The sequence below is a fragment of the Cajanus cajan genome, chromosome 9 (assembly GCF_000230855.2).
Source record: "Cajanus cajan strain Asha chromosome 9, NIPB_CcT2T_4, whole genome shotgun sequence".
NCBI classification, from domain to species: Eukaryota; Viridiplantae; Streptophyta; class Magnoliopsida; order Fabales; family Fabaceae; genus Cajanus; species Cajanus cajan.
Window position 1 is genome coordinate 12,337,574 of NC_138525.1, and position 8,791 is coordinate 12,346,364.

Sequence of the window (8,791 nt, forward strand, 5' to 3'; positions counted from 1 at the left end):
CTTAGTTAGTCTATCCATTTTGACTATTTTGAATCTAAACCTTTTATCATCCTAGGCAACCTGACCACAGAGTCCATGAAAATAGTATCCCACTTTCACTTAGGCACACTTAAGGATTATAACAAACCTGACAGTTTTTGGTATTCCACGTTAGCTTTCTAGAAAACTGATCATGAACATACAATCTCAACTATGTCTTTTCTTTATCTTAAGCTACCAAAACATCTTGCTAAAATCTTGATACATTTCAGTGGCACCTTGGTGAAATGTAAGCTTATTCCTATTTCCTTCCTTTAGGATCAACTTCTTAAGCTCAGGATCACTAGGAACACAAACTCTATCCTTAAACCTCAACACTCCATTAACTCCTATGTTAAATTCACCACCTTTTCCTTGTCCCATAGCTTCCACTCTAGCGATTTATAACTTGTCAACCTTTTGACCTTTCCTAATCTTAGAAAATAGATCACTAGTTACTTGTTAAGTTAAAAGATGATCCCCCATGCTTTATAAAGTTTCAATGTTAACAAACACTATACTTTTAGTAAGAAAATGCATTGTTAAAGTCATTGTTTCAAATTGAGTAAGACAAAGTAGTGTTTGTAAGCTGAAGCTAATCATACCTTCTCTAACGATCATTATTTATTATGATAGTCGAGTTTAAATGTTCAAATGAGTACTTTATACCTTAACAGATTGAATGTTGTTATCTTGGAAAGTATGCAATGAATGGACTCTAATCTCAAATTAACACCACATGACAACAAATATCATGCCAACCACAATAACTTTGTCAAACCTTTATGTCTAGACTTCTCCACAAGATACCAAGATCTACTTGGATTTCATCATTGTTAAACATCAGCCTAAACTTACATATCTCATTAAATCATCACAATTGTCATCATAATATGATTACCACCACAACACACATCATTATCATCATATAAGTATCACTACACACTTATCATCTATTCTCATCGAGCATGTTTCCCATAAGTATATACTTACTTTTGTGCATAATTCTTCCCTTAAGCACACTCTAATATCCATTTTCCTTTACTTGATTAAGCATGAATACTTATTTCTTATTATTTTCTTTTAACCCTAATAATTACTTATGACAGGTTCATCTACTATTGATTACTCTTTAAACTTAATTGTTTTTCTCAATAGCGACATGATGCCTAATGAGATTAGACTTGGGCTCACCACGGAGAGGTCAAGGGCCTCTTTGTCACATTTATTCCCTATGTGGTTATGCTTGGGCCCAACATATAGAGGTCAAGGACCTCTATGTCTGAATTGTGCTTGACATGGTTACTTCCATGCCCAACATTAGGAAGTTAGAGATTCCTCTAGAACAAAATCACCCAGCATATTATAGGTCATGCTTAATGTCATCTCCCTCAAACACAACATCAACACGATGCCAGGTGAGATATTCCTTGCCTAATGTAGAGAAGTCAACAACCTTTTGGCATACCTATGCCCAATGTGGCTCTCTTCAAGCCCAACGTAGGGAATTGCATTCATCACCCTTGATGCCATGAATGCTTTCCCAATGTTGTCATAGATTCTATACTTCACAGAATTGCCATCTTCGCGATATAGGGTCTCCCAAATTTATCCAAACTCATCAATTGTTCCTTTTACTCAAATCATACGTTAAAATCAATATATAACGCACATAGGACAACACAAAAATACCACAATATTCAAATTCATTCAATTGCACAAGAACCCCTAAATTCATACATGTAATTGTAATAGTTATATCGTATAACAATCTGAATCAACACCATAAACGAGAATTTGACAACATATATACTCATACAAAAAAAATCAATCTTAAACAATTCTAATCATATCAAAATTAACATAAATAATAATTCTACGAAGGCTTAATTAGGGATAGTCTCACTATCAAAACCCTTACACGTGCTCATGGATAAGACATCCTCACTCCCTTGTGAGGTACTAGCATTTCGTTTTAGTGCTTTTGCTACTACTCTACACATTCTCCTGTGTCTCTCTCTAGGGTTTCCTCTATAGGTGCTCTTAAGGTTCATAATAGACACATAAAAATGAATCTACTATATATTTTTTGTTTAGTTTTTAATAGGCCTTCGAGTTGGACTCAATAGTCAAACCCAAAACTCCTCTCTTAATGATGAAGATTTTCGCAAACCTATCACTTGGCAAGTGAACCAAGTTTCGAAGTAGTATTTAAAGATCGTCCTCAAGGATTTGCGTGTTTAGTAATTCTCGCTCAAATGATTTAAAAGAGAATGAGTTTAAAAATTCAATTGAGTGAAAATAGATTCAAACAACACAATAAAGCAAATGTAGTAAAGACAATGATTAAGAAACAAGGATTGGCTCAGATGCACTTGCTAACTCATAGATCTTCTTAACATAAATGCAATTCTAATTTCATTATTTCCACGTTCATTAAATAATCCAACAAGATTCCTCAAGGTTGAATCCTAAAGTCATTAAGCTCAAAACATGATTCCTCAATGTTTTGAGTCTAACACTTCGCATTAAGAACAATAAATTGAACAATGTGACTAACCAAATCAAGTCTATTCCTAGAACAAGAGGTGATTAGGTGCAAGATTCAGTTCGGGTTTTCGAAAGCGTTTTCCAACTGGATTCAAAAGCCAAAAATCATACAACGGTTGATCAAGCCGATATAAGCGTTAAGCGAAGAATCAATACACAAATAATGAGATCAAAATGCATATATTTAAGAAGAAGAGGAGTTAGTAGTTACATCTAACCAATCCTTAAGAAGTTTAGCCACCCATGGCCATTACAGAATCAAAGAGTGAAAAGAAGAAATTACAAAGCAAAGGATGAAGAAATGGAGTTGATCTTCGTTCCCAAAGGATCCAGCTTCCAAGTCTCTGTTCTTCCTTCATTCTTCCTTCTTCACAAGCTTTTCCCCTGTTTTTCTCTGTTAAATTCGTGTTCCGTATATCTCCCCCAGGTTCTCCTCCTTTTTCCCTTTTATATCAGCTCTAAAACTGGGCAAAAAGTGAAATTTTTAACTCCATCGCTGCAGCTGTAGAACCACAGCTATGGCTGTGGAGAATCCTTCAAGGTGAAGTAACTTCTGGCGCTGCAGCTGTAGCTTTGCAGCCATGGCTGTGGAGACTCCTTCATTATTAAGCAACTTCCTAAGCTGTAGCTGTGGAACCACAGCCATGGTTGTGAGTCTCTGTGGCTTCACTTGATTTCCCAAGCCTCAACGCTCAAGCCTTGGACCCTGCAGCTGTAGCTTCAAGTCTCTGGAACCAAAAATGAGCACTCCAGATTTCCACAGCTATAGCTGCAGAACCACAGCTATAGCTGCAAGTCTCTGGACCTCTAAATCCTTCCCAGACTTCCATAGCTCAAGCTCCAGATCCACAACTATGGCTGTGGATCTCTGCCTAGCCAAAAGATCCTGCACAAAATGAGAAAATTCATTAAGATTGCTACTACTCCTCTACTCTTATAGTATGACTTAATTCTATAAATTAAAGGGGTGAAATACATATATATTATCTACAATTATATATAAAGATTGCCAAAAATTGAGTGCAAAACTACAAAAAAGGACACTCAACAACTACCCCAACTTAATCTCTTGTTGGTCCCCAACAAGATACCAATCAAAACCAAAAAGATATTTCCCATCATGAGATTTCTTCTGGATCAACAATAAGGCAAGCATTCAATCAATTCACTATCACAAACCATTTTCAACTCACTGAGGTGCCCACATATCAATCATGCTTAACCAAAAAGATTGCAAGCTCAATCATAACACAAACATTACAAACCAACAATTGAACAAGCTCTCATAAGAATGACTCTCCAGGGTAAGTGTTTCTCTCAATTCCACTCATCATTTCTATGAACATAAGCATTGATATCATCTCTTCATTACTGCTCTTTGAGAGAAAATTAAAGATCACAAGGACTTTTTTAGGATTCTACTGAGGTTTGGTTAACAAGGGGACGTGGTTTTTCAGATTAACAAGGTTTAAACTTAAGAGAGTAAAATGAAAATGACCCAAACATTCCACCTTGTTCACTCTTAATATTCAACTCCAACCAAATCTCTCAGCCCAAAATCTTCCTCTAATTACATACCCTTTTTCCTCAAAATTTGCTGCCTAAATTTTAAGAGACCCCCCTCTCTTTTAAAACTATTTATCCAAGTGCTTGTTTATTTCTTTTGATTTAATCTGATTTGTTTTTTTTTTTTTTGTTTTTTTTTTTGAGATCATGAATACAGGATAATGGTAAAATGAAACTAACAAGCACACTTGACTATAAGCAGAAAAACATGATAGAGAGGTGACTCTTCCCTTCAAATTGCATTGGCTTACCTTCTCCATTTTCTCTCAACTTGCCAACTCTCACAAACTACCCCAACTTAATTCCCAATTCATTTTCATTTCACTCTCAAAAGTTTTGGTTAGGGTGATGAGTTGGTATTTGGGAAAGGTTTAAGGTGATTTGAAGGTTAAAGCTCAAACAGGTTTTGAAAAATGGATTCAATTATGGCTGGCTGTTTGGTTCTAGGCTTAAAGGGATTCAATTATGCACAGGGAATGGTTACAATGCCTTGATCCTATCCAAAACTTCTCACAAGAACAATCATTCAAGATTCAACCAATACAAACACATATACCATGATGATGGCTCTCAAAAGTGGAAATGTATATAATATATGCACTGTTTGGTCTCTCTCACTCACCAGCTTGGCTAAATGTTCAATTAATGATTTTTCATGCCATGCTAATCAAATAACTCACAATTTCATGATCAAACAAAGTTGAATGAGTGCAACCTCAAAATAAGCCACAAAACAAACCATTCTTGAGTGAATTAAAAGACATACTTTTCCTTTTTGTTGATCTAAAAGCCATCTCATTTACTGCCTCTCAAGAATAATTTTCAATGTTTCCCAAAAAATATCTATATATATAATTATATATATCTATTTACAATTTTTTTTTTCTTTTTTTTATTTTATTTATTTATTTTTTTATTTTTTTATTTATATATATATACACTACTGCTCTTAGAGTCACTACAGTGCAAGCTCCTAACAAAACAGTTAGTATCCCAAATTCACATTAACAATTGCACCAATATGCTATTCAACCAAAATAACAAAAGTTTAAACGTCTAGTCCCAAAACAAACAAACCACCACAGTTTAAACGATTAACAGAAATTTAAACAACTGGAATTTAAATTGACATTTATTTTAAAATTGCATGAATTTAAAATAAACTCTACTTCCTCAAAAATGAGCTCAGAATGTGGGTGACAACGACCCTTCATCTCCAAATCCTTTTTCACTATCCTCTGCTCCATCATTTCCTTCTTGTTCAATTTCAGCATCAGTCCGCTGTCCCTGTTCACCTACATGTGGCTGCTCATGCTGCTCACCACCTCCTCCTGAAAAGACAGGATTTTCCCCAGGCCACAGAATAACATCTTGAAATTGCTCCGGTGTAGGCCAAGGATATAAGCTTTCACCGGTACTGGCCTGATTCTGAGTGTAGTGGTAAAAATAAGAATGCAAAGCCACCTGCCCTCGATGATTGGCAGCTTGTTGAAGTTGGACATGGCGGAGATGAGCCATTTCCAACTGGTGCTGCTCCTCCATGCGCTGAAATTGTTGCATCATACAAGCCTGCATGTCAGATAAATCAAAGGATCCAGTTGGTGGAACTGGAGGTGAGGGAGCTGGTGGTGGGGTTTGGGTAGGTGGTGGGCGTGATCTGCGAGAAGCCCGAGGAAACTCTCGTTGATTATAGCAACGAGCATTGACAAACAAATGATCTATCTTCCTCCTAATTGGAACCAGCGGCTGAGGAATCACCACTCCTTTAGCTTTGCACAAACCTGTAATCAGTCCAGGGAAAGCTAGGGGTCTAACAGCACCAGATTTAGAAGGCTTAGAAAGGACAATAGCGTGAATTTCATCTGATATTAGAGTTGCTATGTCCACATCCTTCTGCAGCAGTATACAAAAAATTAGCTTTGCCTTGGAGATGGTTATGTCAGAGGTGTGCGTGAGTGGGACGACATTGCTGTAGAGGAAGGCTTGCCATAACCGCACAAGTGATTTTAGATCAGCTCGAAGAATGTGTGTGGGCTGGCTCTTGGTGCCTGTTTGGTATTGGCTTCCAGGCAGGCTCAAAGTCTCAAGCATCAAAGTCGACATTTCTTCATCCATAGCTGTCCTCATGAGTTTCCTATAATCATCTTGTTCTGGGATAGTATACTCAGTTTCCAAGTAGGTGTTAATGGCCACTGGATCATAAGAAATGATTTTGCCTCTCACCCATGAGACTCTATCCTTGCAGTCAGGTCGGATAGGAAAGGCATTAGCAAAGAACTCTCGGATGATGCTTTCATTATATTTTTCTTCTGGCTCACCAAGTTTGGTCCACTTCCTCCTTTGATATTCATGCGAGAAATCTAATAGAGGAAGCATTTCAACCACTAGACGTTCAGCTATAATCTGGCGGCCTTCTAGATCCAAAAATCTTTGTTGCTTGTGCCTGGTGTGAAATCGGCTTGGCAGAAAAGTGAACTTTCTGGTTGGCCGAGGTGAGGGTGGTGCTTCTTCGTCCTCAGAAGGGGTGGCTGATGAAGTTGGTGAGGAAGTGACCACTTTCTTTCTTTTTCTATCAGCTGAGATCTCATGAGTAGCTTTAGAACTTCTGCCTGAACCTGCCCCTCTTGAACGAACCATCTGAAAAATCAAACCATGCTTGCAACCATGTTAGCACATAAGTGATTCAGAAAATTTTTCAAGGGGCAAAAGAGATATTGCTATCATTCCACTACATGAGGCTCAATATATTTCATTTAGCTTTAAAATTGTATACAATGCATGCCTGAAAATTACACACATGAGCACTTACGCACAACGCATGCCACACGTTGAAACCCACCACAGAGGTTATTTTGCTTGAAAAATGAGATCATTTTTGACTTGAGCATTTTGTCAACACATAACAGGCAGAGATGATAATTAGCCATTCATGAACACCAAAACAACCCTCCATCTAAACTTTTCAGTTCAAGAAGAAAATCAATTCCACATTGTATTTTCATGATGATCAAAGAACCCAAAAATGATGAATATGCATGAGGGATGTGCATGTTGTTCATGTGAGATGAATAATGCATAAAAGCTTCATAAAATTTATGACCATATAAGAATAATGTGCATTTGGCATTTAAATTGAAAACCCTTCTCATTCAAGCATTTTATCAAACACAAAGCAAGCACGAAATTTGAGAGCTCATGCATGTATTACATTAAAGATTCAATCACCAAAATTCATGCTTTTCACACTTGTGTACTTCAAGCCAATCAAAAAGTTCAAAATTTGAGAAGATGATTAAGAAAAGAATTCAAGAGGATGAGAAGCACACAAACACGAAGAACATTGTGAAGGAGGAAGAAAGATGAAAACTTTTACCTTGATATCTTAGCAAAAAGATGGATGCTTTGGTATTTTTGGGTGAAATGGTTGAGGAAAAATGGAACCTTGATGCCTCAAATTGGAAACTTTATAGAGAGAATGTGAGGAGGAAGATGAAGAGTGGGGAGATTGGGGGGTTTCGTGTGTGGGAGAAAAGAGAAATGAAGGGGTGGAGAGAGAATGGTTCAGTTTTATCATGCAACTTGAGTACCAAGGTTTCAGAATTGGCGCCAGAGACTTGGCGCTTCAGCTGTGAAAGCCAGCGCTTGAGCGCTGGAGTTGAAACATCTCTCCCTATGGTCCAGAGAGTTGGCGCTATAGCGCTGGAATTGGGCGCTTGAGCGCTGGATAGTCAACATTCAACCAGAAAGTTGGCGCTAAGGCCGTGGAAACTGGCGCTGCAGCTGTGGAATTTTGAGATCAAGGGTGATCTCCAGAGAGCTAGCGCTTGAGCAGCGTGATTTGGCGCTACAGCGCTGAGAAAAATAATGACCCTAAACACCAACAGAGAGTTGGCGCCTTAGCTATGAATTGTGCCGCTTGAGCGCTGGGACTACAATTTCATTTCTACATGAAAACAACTCCTTCAAGCATTCAATTGAAACCTGATTCATTCTTAGTTCTCCCTGAGCTTTTAAACTAAACCATCATTCCACATTCGTACCTCTATTAACACTTAAAACTTCATACCTCAAAACATCACAAAATTCCATACTAGATATTAAGTTCAACATGTACTTAGCCAAAACCCATTATAACACCACAACCAACATTGAACCAAACCTCTCTATGCACAACGATCTTTCACTCCACACTCCAAATCATTAAACTACTTACAAACCCCACATAAACAAAGATGTGTAAAACATATAAACACACAACACATTACAACACATAAACAAAATGACATTCAAAATCTTAACACACAACACATAAACAAAACTTAAACTAAACCAGAAATGTTAACCATATTCCACAGCATGCAAATCATCAAACAACATCCGCACTGAAATCAAGCAGTCTATGAACAAAAACTCTTAGCTATTCACTAATCAAGCTAAACTTAGAATTTAAAACAGAAATTAAAACAAAAACATGCTAATTTAATGTCTTTAGCTTGACAATCCTGTTTGTTCATGGCTCCTTCAAATGTGTGCTGGTGGTGAATCTCTCAATCTCACCACCCAAATAATGCTTGAGCCTCTGACCATTAACTAACCAAGTCCTTCCAGAAGCAGGATCTTCAAGTTCAATAGCTCCATAGGATTTGACAGACTTAAT